The sequence below is a fragment of the Dromiciops gliroides genome, chromosome 6 (assembly GCF_019393635.1).
Source record: "Dromiciops gliroides isolate mDroGli1 chromosome 6, mDroGli1.pri, whole genome shotgun sequence".
Taxonomy (NCBI): domain Eukaryota; kingdom Metazoa; phylum Chordata; class Mammalia; order Microbiotheria; family Microbiotheriidae; genus Dromiciops; species Dromiciops gliroides.
Window position 1 is genome coordinate 73,346,296 of NC_057866.1, and position 19,299 is coordinate 73,365,594.

Here is a 19,299-nt window from a genome sequence, read left to right on the forward strand (position 1 = left end):
GTCTAAGTCCTTGAGTAAATGATTATCACACCAAAAGTTGTATTTTAGGCAAGGCAGCATCACCTCGTGGGTAGCCTGGAAACCAGGAAGACCTGGATTCAAACCATTCCTCTGATTCACACTGACTTTGTGACCTTGATCAAATCACTGACTTGCTCATTGCTCAAGGCCAGAGCTTCCTAAACTTTTCCCACTCGTGACCCCTTTTTCCCTGAGAAATTTTTACATGACCCTGGGTATATATGTATATAAAATAGATATGCATAACCTTTTACTGCTGCCAATTTTGTGTGACTCCCCATATTCAGTCACATGGCCCGATATGGTGTCAAGATGCATGGTTTAAGAAGCTTTGCTCCAGGCAACTTTCTAACACTCTAGATATCAAAGAGCTTGCTGACTTGCTTTGGGAGAGTTAACTTAGCCTCTTTCAATAAACCAATAAAGTTACAGATCCAGTCTCTACCCTATTTTTAAAAACATTTTGACAATAGTATGGAATTATAGGAGTGGACAATCATGTCTGGTGGTCAAAGGTAGACAGTAGCCAAGGCAAAGCAGCAGCCTATCCAGACTGGGTTGATGATATGGAAAGAAATGTTGAAACTTATTTTTAAAGTCAAAAGAGAAGACATAAAAACATAGAAACCATTTTCCAGTATGTGAGATGGATTACATTATTTTCTATGTCCTTCTTCTCTTCCCTAGCCCCTCAAGTATTCAGTGAGTCAAATAAGGTTAGAATGATGGCTATCGGCCTGATGAAAAAGACAAGGGCAAGTTGCCTTCCAAATTTATGAATGGAAGCCAAAACATGTTTCATTATTAAGTTAATATCCTCTTTATTGATGGTAGGTCAACAAGAGCACAAGCAGATTTAGCTATACAGAAAATGGAATTCGAAATACAGAATAATAAATTTAACAGTGCAAGATCAATCATTCAAAACAAAAGTAGATAGAAAATAGCACAACATGAGCAGCACAAATAGCAATAGACAAATTCAAATTACTTAAAGAGAGTCCTAGCAAAATTCAGAATCATAGTTAAAAGTATATCTGTCTCAGGACAGCTAGGTGGCAGAGTGGATAAAGCACTGGGTCTGAATTCAGGAGGACCTGAGTTCAAATTCTACATCAGACACTTGACAATTACTAGCTGTGTGACCCTGGGCAAGTCACTTAACCTTCATAGCCCTGAAAAAAAATGTATATCTGTCTTTTCTTTACCCCTTCCTCCTAAGAAGCAAGATCTCGGTTGTACCTATTTTGGATTCCCAGAACCCCAGAATAGTGTGCTTTATTTAGTAGTCATTTGATAAATTGTTATTGGATGAAATTGAACAATTAAAATGCAAGCTACCATAAACAGAAAATCTTCAAGGACCATATTAGCCTTTATGCACTAGGGCTATACAGGACATGCTTACATGACCTTTGGAGAAATTGAGGTCCTTAAATATCATGTTGAATTAATTAGAAAATAGAGAAGATTGTAAAATGACAGAAAGTTCATTGAATCATAGGTTTTAGAGCTGAAAGGGACCACAGAGATCATCTAATCTTCTTTTCTGGTTTTTAGATGAGAAAATTAACAGACCGATGGTAAAGAGCAAATTCAGAATTTTAATACAGATTTCTTGCAGCAAATATAGTTATGTGATAATGATCATATAATGCCAGATTACTTTTCGTAATGCTCCCAATGTAAGAGAAAGCCTGTTTTCAGCCCCTATAACAATGAATTTTTAGTTTTAGCTAATTGTGATTGTCCTTGTAGTCTTGCCACTATATCCATTCAGAGAATTTGAATTAGCCATATTTGTCCTGCATAGAAATGACCAAAGAGATACATCGGTATTCCTGAGATCCTATTTAATGGACATTCATATGAGCCACAGACCCAGTGAACATGTTAAAGTAGCATGTTTCATAAGCTTTGGCTATATTTTTGTCAAAGATCTTAGTGCCAATCATTACTATTCAGGACTTTGTGTAAAACCAGTGCTCTGAATTCCATCAAGAACAAGCTACTAGTCAAAATTTGTAGCTGTTACTTTTCACTCTACAAAAGCTGGCTGATATGTTTCCCAATAACAGGCGTACAAATTTGGAGTCTTTGAAAAAAATGCACTTTATCTTCTGTTTCACAGGTTAAGTCTGCTTTACATGAAAAAGCCTGGGGCAGTGGAGAAAGGCTTGTGGTCTTTTAATATTAGCACATATTCTTTTTTTTTTCTTTTCTCAACCTCAAGCTACTATGATTGAAGCTACTTTCTTGCATTCCATTCAGTGGATCCTTACTTTAACATTGTCTTTGAGGTACATGACATGGGACTACTGGTTACGTGAAGCTCCTTATGTTGGAGACTGGTTGGTACTTTAATATACTAAATATCTTTCTGTAGAGTCCTGCCTTATGTGTGATTTATCCCTAAAGTGAAATGTATTAAAGTAGGCATCTAGGTGTATGGAGAACTGGGCCTAAAGCTAAAAAGATCTGAGTTTAATTCCAGCTCAGACACTTCCTAGCTGTATGATTCATGCTTAACACGGTGCCCAGCACATAGAGGGTGCTTAATGTTGACCAAATGTTTGATTCTGCGCAAGTCACTGAACCTCTGTCTTCCTTAGGTTCCCCAGCTGTAAATTGGGGATCACAATAATATCTACCTCACGGGGTTGTTGTGACTATCAAATGAGATAATATTTGCAAAGTGCTTATTACAGTGCCTGATAAATAATAGGTACTTAATAAATGTCTGTTGACTGACTGATCCTGGACAAGTCATTGAACCTCTATTTTCCTTAGTTTCCCCAACTGTAAATTGGGGAGCACCTACCTCATGGTGTTAACTTGAGAATCAAATGAGATATTTAGAAAGTGCTTAGTATAATGTCAGGAACATATTGGGCAAAGAAGTGTTTCTTCTCCTCAGGCCTTCCTTTCTTCCCTTTCCTCCCTCCCTCCTTCCCTCCCTTTCTCTCTCCTTCCCTCCCTCCCTTCCTCCCTCCCTCCCTTCCTTCCTTTGTTCCTTCCTTCCTAATGAGATTCCATCTTTTTTAAACCTAAAATGCTTGTTATCCCTAAATAAGTACAAGAAAGAGAATTTTTAAAAAGTAACTTTAAATTAAAAAATTTTAAGTAATTCAATATTTCCATTCATTCCATTCAGGTGGAAAGGCCATGGGCAAGGAAGACTCTGTTGAGAAAGTAAATTTCTGAATACTTTTACATGGAAGGAGGGGAGGGGCAAGGCCTTATCTTTATATGGCAAACATTTTTATAACTAAACTGCTTTGTTTACTTGAACCTTTTTTTTTCATATCTACTAGACTATGTCTATCTGACAGAGTAGGTAACAGAAATTACTTTTTTGACCCAATTGCCATTAGGCTTCCCGGATATCACAGAATTACAGAATCTGAAGACTGAAAAGGAGTCATTGGCCATCAAGTACTGTCAAACTCACATACAGAAGGAGTCCTTATACCACCTTATCAACAAATGGTCATTGGAGCCTTTTCTTGAAAATCTGCATGTAGGGGGAACCTATCACCTCATGAGGCAGCCTGCTCTGCTTTTCAAATACTTTAATGCTTAAGAAGTTGGGTTTTTTGTTATTGTTTTTGTTCTTTCTTTCCCTTTATATCGATCCTAAAGCAACTTCTTTGCAACATCCATCCAGTTTCTGACCTTGAGGACCAAAGGAACAAATCCATTCCCTCTTCTGAGTGACAAAATATTTTTAGCCCATCCATGGAGAACTTTATCAAATTAGAGAGTACCCAGTGAAGACCTCCGGATTAACTAAATCAATTTAGGAAATACTAGGATACCTGTAATTTTGACTCAGAAACCCTCATCCCCCTGAGAACACCCCAGCAACCCAACTCAGGCCTACGAACATAGAATTCCCCAATTGAGAATGCTTCCCCAGAGAAGCTACAGTGCTGTTATAGGACCTCCCAAAAGACAGAGTGGGTTGATGGTTTGCCAGCACTAGCCTTAATAGGTAAGATTTTAGTAATATTCATGCCCATTTGTTCTAGAAAGTAATAATCAGTATGAAATGTCTGAAGAAACATTTCATTAGATGGGTTATGTGAGTATTAAAGTACTGCCTAAATGTTTTGTGGTTTTTTAAATTATTATTCTGTAAATATCATCATAAAATAGTATAGAAGTCATTGATTGACTAATTGACTGAAACATAGTTAACTCATTGCTTTTCCTCTGGCTCATTTTCTGGATGAAGTCATTTATACCATTCTGACATTGGTTGGTTATTCATTATCTAGAAAATGCTCTTATGTACTTTGTACTTTTTATAATTAACTATTTTCTAAAGATACAATTACCATCTTTTCTGCCGCTAGTTGCTGCTTAGAGTTTTTGAAGTGTAAATACCATTCATGGTAGAAGGGGGAACATTGAATTAGCAATGAAGAGAGCTGGGTTTGGCTTCCCTCTCCACCTTATTAGCTAGCTATGTAACCTTGGACAAGTCTTTTTGCCACTTAGGTCTCAGTTTTCTCATTTCTAAAATGAGATGGATCATCATGATCTCTAAATCCTCTTTTAGCAATAACAGTTTCTGGTTTGAATCAAAGTATGTGAATATTGAGCGTGATGTAGTGGGAGATGACTGAAATGGGAGGCAGGTCACCTGGGTTCTAGTTCTAATTCTTCTACTAAGGAACAGTGGGACTTTGGAAAAGCCATTCCGAATCCCATTTTCCTCACTTTTCACATGAGTCAGTTAGACTGTAAAACCTCTCTAAGACCCCTTCCTGCTGAATCCTGCTTCGGTTTTTCATTTAGGTGATTTGACGATTATAAAATCTTGTTATTCCTCTTCACTGTTCCTTTTTGAATGAGCAACATGGTGTGTATGGCTCCTTTCATGCGCTAAGAGTACGGATAAAAATTCAGGGATAATTACCAGATAGCAGAAGAAGGAGGAAGGAAAGAGAAAGTATATATATATATATATATATATATATATATATATATATATATATATATATATATATATTTGTTACCACCATACCCTGTTGACAACTTTTGCAAGAAGAGTGATCACCTTACTTCTGGGGAGACCTTGGACCACTAGTAAAATTCATATACTGTGTAGATCCCAGGCTTCCTTATGAACAGAATTCTATGGAATATCAACCCAAAACTGTTGTACAATCCCAGAATTATATCCATATTATCTTTTTTTAAAATTTAATTTAATTTATTTTTTTTTTAGTTCTCAAGATTGTTTATACATGCTTTACAATTTCAGATTTTTCTCCCTCCCACCCCTCCCTCCCTCCCCCCTCCCCTAGACAGCAGGTAATCTGATATAGGTTATATCTATATATCTCTATACATATACATATAGATAGATAGATATATATACACATACACATATATATATACACATAATAACATTAATCCAATTTCTGCATTAATCCTGTTACAAGAAAAAGAATCAGAGCAGTGATGCAAAACCTCAAAATAGAAAGAAAAAAAAAAACCAACAGCACCCAAAACAAAAGAAATAATATGGTTCAATCAGCATCTATACTCCACAGTTCTTTTCTTTCTTTTTTTTTCTTGGATTTGGAGATCCTCTTCTATCATGAGTTCCCTGGAACTCTTCTGTACCATTGCATTGGTGAGAAGAATATAGTCCATCACAGTAGGTCAACACTCAATGTTGATGATACTGTGTACAATGTTCTTCTGGTTCTGCTCATCTCACTCATCATCAGCTCACGTAAGACCCTCCAGGTTTCTCTGAACTCTTCCTGCTCATCATTTCTTATAGCACAATAGTATTCCATTGTATTCATATACCACAACTTGTCCAGGCATTCCCCAATTGATGGGCACCCCCTCAACTTCCAATTCCTTGCTACCACGTAAAGAGCAGCTATAAATATTTTTGTACATGTGGGTCCCTTTCCCCCTTCCATGATTTCTTTGGGCAAAAGACCTAAAAGTGGGATTGCTGGGTCAAAGGGTATGCACAGCTTTATCGCCCTTTGGGCATAATTCCAAATTGCTCTCCAGAATGGTTGGATCAGTTCACAGCTCCACCAACAATGCATTAGTGTTCCAATTTTCCCACAGCCTCTCCAACATTTATTATCTTCCTTTTTTGTCATTTTAGCCAATCTGATAGGTGTCAGGTGGTACCTCAGAGTTGTTTTAATTTGCATCTCTCTAATCATTAGAGATTTAGAGCATTTTTTCATATGGGAATAGATAGCTTTGGTTTCTTCATCAGAAAACTGCCTGTTCATATCCTTTGACCATTTCTCAATTGGGGAATGACTTGGATTCTTATAAATTTGATTTAATTCCCTATATATTTTAGAGATGAGGCCTTTATCAGAAGCACTGGCCTCAAAAATTGTTTCCCAGCTTTCTGCCTCCCTTCCAATTTTGGATGCATTGCTTCTGTTTGTACAAAAATTTTTTAATTTAATATAATCAAAATCATCCATTTTGCATTTTATAATACACTCTATCTCTTGTTTGGTCAAAAACTGTTTTCCTTTCCAAATATCTGATAGGTACACTATTCTTTTCTCTCCTAATTTACCTATGGTATCACCTCTTATGTCTAAATCATGTATCCATTTTGACCTTATTTTAGTATAAGGTGTAAGATGTTGGTCTATGCCTAATTTCTGCCATACTATCTTCCAGTTTTCCCAGCAGTTTTTGTCAAATACTGAGTTCCTATTCCAGAAGCTAGAGTCTTTGGGTTTATCAAACACTACATTACTAGTGTCATTTACTACTGCATTTCCTGAGCCTAGCCTATTCCATTGATCTACCACTCTATTTTTTAGCCAGTACCAGATAGTTTTGATGACTGCTGCTTTATAGTAAAGCTCCAGGTTTGGTACCGCTAACCCACCTTCCTGTGAATTTTTTTTCACCAGAATTATATCTATGATAGTTGTATTTTGAAGGGACAGCTCTGGAAATGAAAATTTTGTATGATTTACTAACTCTTCTAGGAAGAAATATCCATTTGCAATTTCATGGAAGAAAAGCCTTTCCCCCTGCCCTCCAACGCATCCCCCTCCCCTCTCCCCATCTTAAGCAGAATAACCTATCCCTTATGAATAACTTTAATTTCTTCCAAATGGATAATTCATATGAAGTGAAAATGCAGAAAATAAATTCAGATAATCCATCTGAAGGAAATCCATGTCTGAAGGAAAAGGAAATGAACTCTGTGTGTGTGTCCGTCCCTGCTTTTTGCACTTCAGAAAAATAAAGATTCCAGGCCACTAGGAATTAGAAACTAAATTATTTCCTCTTGAAAAAGAACTACATTAAGAGTATTAATGTTTCCTATAAAATTAACATGCCATTATTTTCCTGTTAATTGTAGCATGCTAAAGGCCTGCAATGAACCAGGTATAATACCAATTATTTGGGATGCAAAGAATGATAAAAAACAAAACAAACAAAAACCAGTCCCCATTCTCATGGAGTTCACAGTCTAATGGAGGGGATTACATGCAAAGATATATGTACAAACAAGATACACACAAGATAAATTAGAGATAATCTCAGAGGAAAGATATTAGTATTAAGGGAAATGGGAAAGATTTCTTGAAAAAAATATTTTAGCTGCAACTTGAAGGACTCTAAGTTAAGTAAGGGGAGAATTTGGGGGCCAGTCATGAAAGACTCTCAGTGTCTAAAGATGTAGTTTCATCTTCAAGAAGCAACAAGGAGGTCAATGTCGCTGAATTGTAGAATGGAAGGGGGGGTAAGATGTAAAAAGACTGACAAGTTGTGAAAGAACTCAGTTATAAAGGTTTTGTTTTGTTTTGTTTTTGTTTTGTTTTTTTGGTAGGGCAATGGGGATTAAGTGACTTGTCCAGGATCACATGGTTAGTGTCAAGTGTCTGAGGCTGGATTTGAACTCAGGTCCTCCTGAATCCCAGGACCAGTGCTTTATCCATTGTGCTACCTAGCTGCCCCCAGTTATAAAGTTTTTAAAAAGTCAAATGGTGAATTTATATTTAATCCAGGAGGAAACAGGGAGACACAGGCGTTTATTGTTTGGGAATGGGAGATAATATGTTCGGGTCTGTGCTTTTGGAAGATTACTTTGGATGCTGAAAGGAAGATTGGAATGGTAAGAAACTTGAGGCAGAGAAACCAACTAGAAGGCTAATGCAATAGTTCAGATGTGTGGTGATGAGAGCCTGCCCAAGGATGATGTTACTGTCAGAGCAGAGAAAGGGATATATACAAAAGAAATTTTGAAGGTTCAATGCACAGAAACCCAAAACCTTCTCTTAATGATTACAATTTCTAGTCTCAGTCCATAAGTTACAGGGTGGGTCAAAAGTCACAAATATTGAATAACTCCTTTATTTTTAATTTGCAATACCATAGCATCATATACAGTATATAGAGGAAATGCATTTATATTACATATGAAAAATCAAATCTCATAAATGGCAAAAAACAAAGAAAAAATAATTTTCAAAAAAGTTACTAAAACATCAAAGCCTTTGGTGACTTTTGGCCCGCCCTGTTCATAGCAGTACTATATTTCCTAACGCAACTATGTAAGGTGGGGCTTTGAAGTCTTTTTACTGTCCGATCAATCTTTGGACTTTTAAGCATTTATTAAGGAGAATAAGAATTTGGTAAAGAGAGAGAAAAAGGCCTAGATTCCTATCTATTAAAGGGAGAGCACATTTCTAGCTCCCTTCTCCGCCAGAGTCCAGAGGAAAGAGAGCGAGACTGAGCGCCAGTCTCTTCCTTCCTCCTCCCACTAGCCCGCGTCACTTCCTGACTCCTGGTCTTGCCCTCAAAGACCTTCCCTTCATGGGCAGAACTCCTCTACAGTAAGTATCCAGCAGGTGGCGTTATTCCAATCGTTACAGTCCCCCCTGTTGTTCCTCAAGAAACAAAATGTTTCCTTGACGGAACAGTAAAAACAATATGATAACTATTGCTAACTAATAATATGTGAACAACAATATAGAAAAGGAAGAGAGGAAAGTTTTGTCCAGAGGGGCGATTTTTTTTGTCCTCATGAACCGACGCTTTGACATTAGTCTTGCAAAGGGAGGGCCTCTGCAGAGAATACATGTTACAGATGGTGTATATTATAACAGAAAGAGAAAAAAAACCAACAAAAAGAACAAATCAAAACTGTTCATTTAAAGTCTCTGAAAGTCTTTTCTCAGATGTCCTCTAGGTGTAGTCGTGGAATGGAAGTTGATGTGTGGATGCTGGTAATCAGCCAGGAAAATTTCCTACAAAATTGAGCTTAACACAACTTTAAAATAGCTTTGTCAATAATCAAATCAAACAATGAAAGTTCTCAAAAACATGTCTAAGGGAATTCAGAATCTTAGTTGTTACACATGAAACATATAATAAAACAAAAATTGAACCATTCTTTAAAATTATAATATTACTATAGTCCCCCCCTTATGGAGGGTAATTGAGAAGACAATTGCTGCGATATTAATTATTAAAAATAATTTTTATCTTTGTTTCATCACTTTTTGCATCATCTGCCTAATTATCCTCATGCCATTATGAGAAATTAAAAAATCTAATATAATTGGTAACAGGTGTCAAGGCCAAATTCAACACTGTATTTATCATGACACCTGAGATAATTATGGGGGTTACCATAAAAGAACAGAGAAATGATGGGATATGAGCATTCCCACACTTGAGCAATATGTACTGCCCATACAGTATGCCAGGCTTAAAATAGGTGGATGGAATATATGTCCATGCCACCGAACATATTGGAAGAAACTGAGTCAGACTTAATCAGATGCATGGGATTGAGATGGTCCATGGCATCAGGCATATAGGAGGGAGCATAGAAGCCAGGTGTAGAAGTGAGATGGGTGGGATCAATACTTCCAGCCATCTGTACAATATTGTGGGGAAAAATAAAATAAAATATTAAACCAAGAGAATCCAACCTCAACATTTGTCAAAAGCCGTTCCCTCGGCCATACCTTGACTTCATGCATGTCTCCCCTCATGTGACAGTTCAGTGTCTGCTCTTGCATGTATTCCTCTTGTGATTGGATGGCATCTTGGCCAACTGGCATCTGATAACTCAGAATAAAGGCAATTAATGTCTTAAATGATAAGTTCCCATAATCCAAGTCTCATATGGATTTAAAATTGAGGATAATAAATGATTGCAAAAAATGTGAATACATCTTGACTCAAAATATAATATATAATTATGCAACAATTTCAAATAATACCCTTTTTTTTTACTTAGTATACAATTACTTTTGTGAAAAATCAGAACATACTTAAATACAAGTTAAAGCACAACACAATCTCAAAGAACTTTTTTTTTTGAAAAAAGAAAACTTTTACAAATGTTCCCCTCTTTCTCTTTTTTTTTTTGGAATATGCTTATCAAAAATAATACTTCTTTACACTTGCCATGGCAACCAATTTGCCAGGGAAATGCTTTCAAGAGTTTGATCAAATAATCAGTTGAGAAAAAAAAAATAACAAAAACAAATAACTCAGAATATGGGAGCACAATACTCCTAGAATTAACATTGTATAATAAAATCAAAACCATCTTGCAATGTTTCAAAATTAGATAGACAAATGAATAGAAGAAAATACACATGGAACAATAAAAGACAATGAAATTCAAACTAAGGAAATCTAAATGAATATGAATTTAATATTAATAAGAGTACTATAAAATATAAACTTGATCACATGACTATAAAAAGCTTTTACAAATATTCTCCTTGTTTTAAAAACTAAGTATAAGACACAATCTCAAAAGCATGAAAATCTCTATGAAAATAAACCTATACCATTAATTCCAAAATGTATATGTAATAGCATAGAAATCCTATGTAACCTCTGAACTGACAATAATCTGAGTGAATTCAGAACACTCTTGATTCCGATATCTAAAATCCCCAATACTCATATCAATACCTTGCTGCTTACTTCTACATTTCTGTAAAATATATACCCTTCCATGGCAAAAGAGGCAGAGTCTTGAACTATGTTGATTGTCATTCTTATTCAGCTTAAGTTTTTCTTCTTTAACCCCTCTATATTGTCTGTCAGTCTTTCCACCATACAAATGCTTTATAAGATTACTAATTAAAGACAAAAGCAGGTTAGCAAAATTATGAACAAAACAAGCATATCTGGAATTTAAAGGGCTTTCTAAGGTTGTCTCAGAAGCACAGCCAGGCTGGGGAAGAGTTGAGCCTGAAGCTGCAAATGTAGTTAGAGAAAGTTGAGCATGCGCATCAGTTCTCTGGACTTCCCAGGCAGGGGAAGCAATGGCCATGGGAGGAGTAGAGGGTGGGGTCTGGAGAGGAGGGGAGGGACCAGCACAATTTGAATCAGATTTGATTTTGAACTCAGGCCTGGATTCCTCTTCCCCCACTTTGCCTCCAGGTGCTAGGGAATTAAAAGCTTCTAGAGGGTGGGTCATTGCCTCCAGGCATGCAAAATTAGAGCAACAATTAGTGTTAGAATTGGGAAAAGCTGCAGGAATCTCTTCAGGTTTCTCTGAAAAAGCATGGTTGGGAGAGGGAGTGATTTTTCCTTGTGTGAGTAAGTTGCTGGCTCTTTTAACAAAAATAAAAAGAAAAATAGAAAATCCACAAAAACAAAGCATTAACATGATCTTATCCCCCATTTGTCTGGTTAAACAGACTAAAATCAAAAATAGGGTAATTAGGGAGTTTAAAAGGTCCATTCGAAAAAATTTAAAGGAAAACACAGCCAGTACGCCAGTACTTAGCAGTTAAAGGGAGAGGGAGGGGAAATTTCTTACCCAACCAGAAGATCAGAAGACTGAAGTTTAGCTTTCCTCTTCGTGGTCAGCCATCTGTTAAGGGCTAAAATTCTAGCTAAACTGTCTAAAATATCTAATGAGTGGTCGCCAATAAATTATAAGCTTTAGCAAGAGTTAGACTTTTAAGCATTTATTAAGGAGAATAAGAATTTGGTAAAGAGAGAGAAAAAGGCCTAGATTCCTATCTATTAAAGGGAGAGCACATTTCTAGCTCCCTTCTCCGCCAGAGTCCAGAGGAAAGAGAGCGAGACTGAGCGCCAGTCTCTTCCTTCCTCCTCCCACTAGCCCGCGTCACTTCCTGACTCCTGGTCTTGCCCTCAAAGACCTTCCCTTCATGGGCAGAACTCCTCTACAGTAAGTATCCAGCAGGTGGCGTTATTCCAATCGTTACAGTCACAAATATTGAATAACTCCTTTATTTTTAATTTGCAATACCATAGCATCATATACAGTATATAGAGGAAATGCATTTATATTACATATGAAAAATCAAATCTCATAAATGGCAAAAAACAAAGAAAAAATAATTTTCAAAAAAGTTACTAAAACATCAAAGCCTTTGGTGACTTTTGGCCCGCCCTGTTCATAGCAGTACTATATTTCCTAACGCAACTATGTAAGGTGGGGCTTTGAAGTCTTTTTACTGTCCGATCAATCTTTGGACTTTTGACCTTCTGAACTCTCTGATATTCTTAACCTCCATTGAGAAAATTCTTTCTGATTTACATAATGGATCTGTGCCTTATGTATGAGCACATGAATTAGCTCATTGAACTCGTTTTTACTTGTAAGCTAATTTTACATTATAAATCTCAATACCAGAAGGGAAATACTAACACACAACTTTGTGATCCTTTGCTATCCTCAATTCATCTTTTAGGCCCGGGGTTATTTCTATGAAAAGAAGCTGGAACTATAGCATCATCATCGTCGTCGTCACCACCATCGTTATCATTGATTTTTGTATCTACATCTAAACTGGGGAGATGTTGAGTCATTTAGAGTTAACTGATTGATGTCACTCAAATATAAGTTCATTTTTGGCTAAATTTTATGAAGAGTTAAACCTTAATAAGTCTGCCCCAGAAAAGATAAATTATAGAGTGTTCAGAGGCCCCTTGGAATTTCTCATTGAGTCTAGGCCTAAGAGACTTGCAAAGTGGGGCAGTCATCACACATCTGCATTCTTTCAATTAAAGAAAAGCATGGAGAATATATTTAGAGAGAACCACAATGAGATCATCCTGGATTAGGGGGAAAGTCACCAAAATAAAACTCAGTCCTGTTTTCCCCTGGCAACATTTAAAGAGGGCAGCATTAGAATTCAAAGAGCCTAATAGTGAGATTCCCTTAACTATATTACAAAGAACTAACGATTAGAAGGAAGGAGACCCTGTGCTATCTCTGACACTAACCAGAGCCTAGGATTGTGTGTTGTGCATGGTGGGCACTAAGTAAATGTTGAATTGGATTGTCCTTTAAAAAGTCTCTTAACCTATATGGTTCTCAAGTGTTTTTCCTCCTCAAAAAGGAGGGATTTGACTAGATGACTTTACAGAACACCTCTATTTTTAACAAGGAGGGCCAAGTACTGTTTGTTTATCTTCATCGGATAATAAGCCTTTCCCCATTAAATTTTAAACTCCTTGGGGACAGGGACTGTCTTTTTTTTTATTTGTATCTCTAACAATAGCTTAGTACCTGGAGCATAGTTGGCACTTAATAAATGTTTATTGAATTGATAGTCCTTCGAGATAAGTGTCCCAGATAGAATTGTTTCCATTTTCCAAATGAGGAACCTGAAAGAAGACAATCAATTTTACTCAGTAAATGAATATCTGAGGTCCATCAGATTCAAGAATAGGTCTTCCTGAATAGTCCAGGTCCTTTCCAAATGCATTAGGCTTCCTCTCTACTAGCTAACTTCCCCTTCAGATCTCAGGGAGCCAGAGAATTCTAGAGAGAGCAATCCAGAAGGAAAACAAAATGGGTGGGAGAGGAAGGAGGGAAAATGAGAAAAGAAGAGGTGAAAAGAGGAGGAGAACATGAAGAAAAGTGGAATGTTCCTTGTAATAGTGATGGACAGCATCTCCAAGAACCTATAAAAACTTCATACATTCTCCTTTCCCTTAAATGTGCCTCACACACATACTTCTGTATTTGTATTGAGAAGTCTACTGCTGGGACAGCTAGGTGGCACAATGGATAGAGCAACCAGCCTTGGAGCCAGGAGGACCTGAATTCAAATCCAGTCTCAGACACTAATTATGTGATGCTGGGCAAGTCAATTTAATCCCAATTGCCTCAAATAAAGTACCACTGTTCTTCTAGTCATCAGGGTTGATAACAGGAAAGGTATCTCTGACTATTCCTTTCCTTCACCTCCAATTTCAGCTAGCATCCAAGTCTTGTCCTTTATCCTTCCACAATGTCTCATACCATCCCCTACTCTCCACTCATATGATAAGTACCCTTAATACCTCCCAAGGCCTGCCTGCAATATTTCCTTTTCTCACCTGCCCAAACAATCTTTCTGAGACATAGGTTTGTTCATATTACTCCTCTGCTGGAAAAATCATCAGTGTGGGGACAGCTGGATGGCACAGTGGATAAAGCACCAGCCCTGGATTCAGGAGGACTTGAGTTCAAATCTAGCCTCAGACACTGTGTGACCCTGGGTTGGTCACTTAACCCTCATTGCCTGACACCCCCCCCAAAAAAAATCATCAGTGGTTCCTAGGAAAAAAACATAAAGACCAAGACTGTAAAGCCCTTTAAATTCTACTTTTACCTTCTTTTCTATACTAATTTTATTTCATCCTTCTTCCTACAATGCTAGTCAATCTATTCCCTGACCTTGACATAACATTTCCCACCTCTGTGCTTTCTCTCAGACTGTGTCCCATGTCTGGAATGCATCCCCTCCTCATCTCAGCTTCTCAGAACCATGGGATGGGGGCAGCTAGGTGGCGCAGTGGATAAAGCACCGACCCTGGATTCAGGAGTACCTGAGTTCAAATTCGGCCTCTGACACTTGACACTTACTAGCTGTGTGACCCTGGGCAAGTCACTTAGCCCCCATTGCCCCACGCAAAAAAAAAAAAAAAAAAAAGAACCATGGGATGATAGATGGAGAGCTAGAAAGGACTTTAGATGCCACTGAGTCCAACCTTATCAATTTTATCAATAAATTGGAGGTATAGAGAGGTGCCCAAGGTCACCCAGTTGGTGTTTGATAAAAGATTTGAAACCCCATCTTTCTGATTCTATATCTAATTCTCTATTAACTACCAGATGCTGCCTCTCTCATATTTTCTTCTTTCAAGGCTTAGTTTAATTGCCACCTCATTGGTAACCCTTCCTTGATTCCCCAATTGCTAATGCTATTTTTTTTTTCTCAAATTACCTTTTATTTCTTAGGATAATATAAACTCCCCTAAAGCTGAGAATTTTTTTTTTTATCTTCAGGACCCATGATGATGTCTTGAGCATAACAGCACTGAATAAATGTATGATTACATGTAAGAGTCCATATTCTTTTCTTTTTAGGTCTTCTAACAGCACAGGAGAATATTCCTTATCAGGACCCTGGCTTAGAGAGCCAGATAGAAGACAACATAATGACAGGAAAAGGAGAGTAAAAGCATCAGTTCAACAATGATATGTCCCTTCCCCCCTCCTTCCCCCCTCCTTCCCCCCTCCTTCCCCCCTCCTTCCCCCCTCCTTCCCCCCTCCTTCCCCCCACCCCAAAACACACACACACGCACACACACACACACACACGCGCGCGCGAGCATTTCTTTTTGGGGGGCTTTGGCCATTTGTCATCCTTCCCTAATGCTCCTAAATGGGATTGTTCCAAGGATACCATTTTGTGATGCCCCTGCTCCTTGAGGCTCCATTAATTTCCCATACCTGTTTTGCCTTTCTCCTGCTGGTTGTACTCAACATCAGGGAATATTTTGCTACAGGCTCCTAAGAAACATTATTCATATTAGCAGATGTTTTGAAATAAAGAGTGCATGGCATGATGAAAAACAAAAGACTGAATTGGGAATCAGAACAAAAAAAAGTTGTCTGAGGCCTAGCTTTGCCATTAGTTTGTGTTGTGACCCTAAGCAAAATGTTGCAATTTTCGTTTTCTTTCTTTCTTTCTTTTTTTTTTTTTTTAGTGAGGCAATTGGAGTTAAGTGACTTGCCGAGTGTCACACAGCTAGTAATTGTTAAGTGTCTGAGGCTGGATTTGAACTCAGATCCTCCTGAATCCAGGGCCTGTGCTCTTTCCACTGTGCCACCTAGCTGCCCCAACATTGCAATTTTCTTGACTTCAGTTTTAAAATCTATGAGAGAGAAACTGGGAAAAAGGGCTCTAAGACACTTCTAGGTCTCATATTCTGGAATAGAGAAGAGCAGAAATCTTGGATATGTTACTGAGATTTAAAAAAATATGTAGTGGGAATCAATGATTATAGCAAAATTTATTATGCATTTGCTATTAAATGATGTGAGTTCCATTTGCATGGAGCATTGACTCTGAATGGTCTGAGGGGTGTAAATTTTTTAAACTACTTTGTATGTGTGTTTTGTGTAGATTCATTACTTAGCAGTTTGACTCTGTATATCCTAAGATATATTCAATGTAATTACTGTTCAGTCACTGATACCAATATATGACTCTTGTACCTCTCCCACTGATGTTCATTAGAGACCCTCTGAAATCACATTGGACTAATATAACTCCTGGTGTGGGCTTTTATATATAATAGTATACCATTAAAATGTCATGCAACATGTTTGAATCACCAAGCTCAGAGTAGCTTTTTGTACTTTTGGAAGCCAGTTGGCATCTCAGGTAAAGGGATTGAATTAGTACTAAAAACAATAAATCTAATTACAGTCCTAAACATCTCAGTGAAAAAGAAAATGACTGTCTCTTCTTTATCCTATCAAGTTCCCTTTCATTTGTCCCTTTTACCACAGAGTCCTCAGGTTCAAAGAAAGTTTATATCATTTTGTCTTAAATCCAACCAGAGCAAAGCTTCCAACCTGACTTGGACATTGAGAAAGAGTGTGTTGATTTATTCCTCCTGGTCCTGAAGTTCACCAGTCTACTCACTATTAAAAGAAAAAGAGAGGAGAGTTTGACATAAAAGATCATAAAACTATCAGAGGTCATGATATAGGTGGAAGAATTTGCAAAGTGATAAGAGCTAGAATTCCTATAGTATCTACTTATATGCCAGGCACTGTGCTAAGTGATTTACAAATATTATCTCATTTGACCCTAACAACAGCCCTTTGCGGTAGGTGCATCTTTATCTCCATTTTATTGCTGAGGAAAACAGAGGTTAAATGATTTGCCCAGGATTACACAGCTACTATATATCTAAGGCCACATTTGAACTCAGTCTTCCTGAATCCAGGCCTAGCAGTCTATCTACTGTACCAGCTACCTGCCTCATTCCACCTGGATGCTTTTTTTGTGGGGTCTTATTTAATGGGACAGGAATTGGAGGCTCTTTTCTTAATCCCATAGTTTTATATCTTTGTCTCAATGAAGAATGCTTGAAAGAGCAATATCTTCCCTGGGGTGGAAAATAGCAATTCAGTACTGCTTTGCATTTTCCTCACTGGGATAATTTTATGGGGAACATTTCTCATTTAAATAAGTGTCAATGAATAGGATGCAGGGAAGTAATTTTGTCCTTGGGAGAGACTAGGAGATGGTATGTGACCAAAAGTGCCCATACCTATCCCTCAGACTCCAGCAGTTCCAAGAAACATGATGGATGGATGGATGGAAAAGAAGGAAGGAAGGAAGGAGAGAAAGAAGGAAAGAAAGATGGAAGGAAGAACAGGCAAATAAAAGGAATAAAAAGAAAGAGGGAGGGAGGGATGAAAGAAGGAAGGATCAAATAAAAAAAATTAAAAAGAAAGAAGGATCTATTAAGTACTCACAGTGGGCTAAGTACTTTACAAATATTATCTCAGTTGATTCTCACAACAATCCTGGGGTGAGAGGGGTGCTGTGTTATTATTATCATCCCAATTTTACATTTGAGAAAACTGAGGCAGATGCAGGCTAAGTGACTTGCCCAGGGTCACACAGCTAAGAAGTTTCTGAACCCAGATTTGACTTCAGGGTTTCCTGACCCCAGGCCCAACACTGTATTCATTGTGCCACCTTCCTGAGAAAACAATATTTCACATGAAATTACCTGCTCTTTCCCATAAACTTGTTTCCCTGTCATGAAACAGAAATAGCATCAATAAAGTAACATGGCCTCTATATTGGGTATCACAAAATGTACCCAGCACAAGTGTTGGATATGGTAGGAAAGTGACCTCAGAAAAAAGTCTCAGAACTGGGAACACAAGATCTCCTGGGAGAAGATATCTTGGACCATTTGGTCACGCTAAGGAGATGTAGGATCTGTTCTTGGAAAAGCTACCACTGGGGAATAGAACAAAGCAGGATTAGGCTAAGGAGGAGCTCAGCTCTGAGTATAGACTGAGGGCAGGAAGTGACCACTTGGGCAGTTCCTATTTTAACTACATATTCATGGTCATTGGAGAAACAGCATGGTAGAGTGGGGGGAGGGCTTTTCTTAAAGTCAGGAAACCTTGGTTCAGATCCCACTTCTGATACATACCAACAGTGATCCTGGAGAAATCACTTAACATCTGTAAGTTGTAGCAGCTTGTATTGGTGGAGGGAGTTTCCTCAGCTGAGAGTTCCTCATTCTAATGAAATCACTAGTCCAGGACATTTTTCTCTCCCTATTCTGTAAAATAGTGCTAAGCCGAGGTGTTTCTTTCTTCAAAAAAAAAAAAAAAGTCTGTGGGCTATCGTTTCTCTCTAAATTTCATTGCACTGGGAAAAGGAATGTACCCTAGATATAGCTCTGAAGATAAGGCTTGAAGGATTTGGCTTGATTAGTCCCCCTTCCTCAGTGCCCCACTAATGCAATGGCTCCTTTTTATGGAATGTGAATGTTTATTTATGTGCTATGTTCAAATTAATAGATTGTGGAATTGTCCATTATCCAGTATTGTGAAGGGCTTTGCTTCCCTATCAAGATAATTAAGAGGTACTTAATTATTCTGAACTCATGTTTCTATTTTGAGAAATAGCTAGAAGCATATAAATCAGGGTTTCCTAACCGCTGGCACAGGGACCACGAACTATCACTGGGATAATTTTTTACCAATGCAGAAAACTTTTACTCTCCAAGCTCTTTAATAATAAAAAAAAATATAACAAAACAAATGAACAAACCTCTGTAAACTTAAAAACTTACTCCTCCCTTATTAATTCTTCTACAGTCCCAGATTCCTTCTTTCTCCCTACCACCAGGCATCTTTCCACTTTCTGTTCCTCGACCCAGGATCTTTATTCCCTGAGACTCTTGGGAGACAATCTTAAGGATCTAAAA

General features: G+C 37.7%; 1 protein-coding gene across 3 annotated transcripts in view; it reads left to right on the forward strand.

Annotated features, from left to right (window-relative positions):
- The window catches only part of KCNIP4 (potassium voltage-gated channel interacting protein 4), a 1,176,826-nt gene that overhangs the window by 555,382 nt on the left and 602,145 nt on the right, over positions 1-19,299 (forward strand). The window lies entirely within an intron of this gene.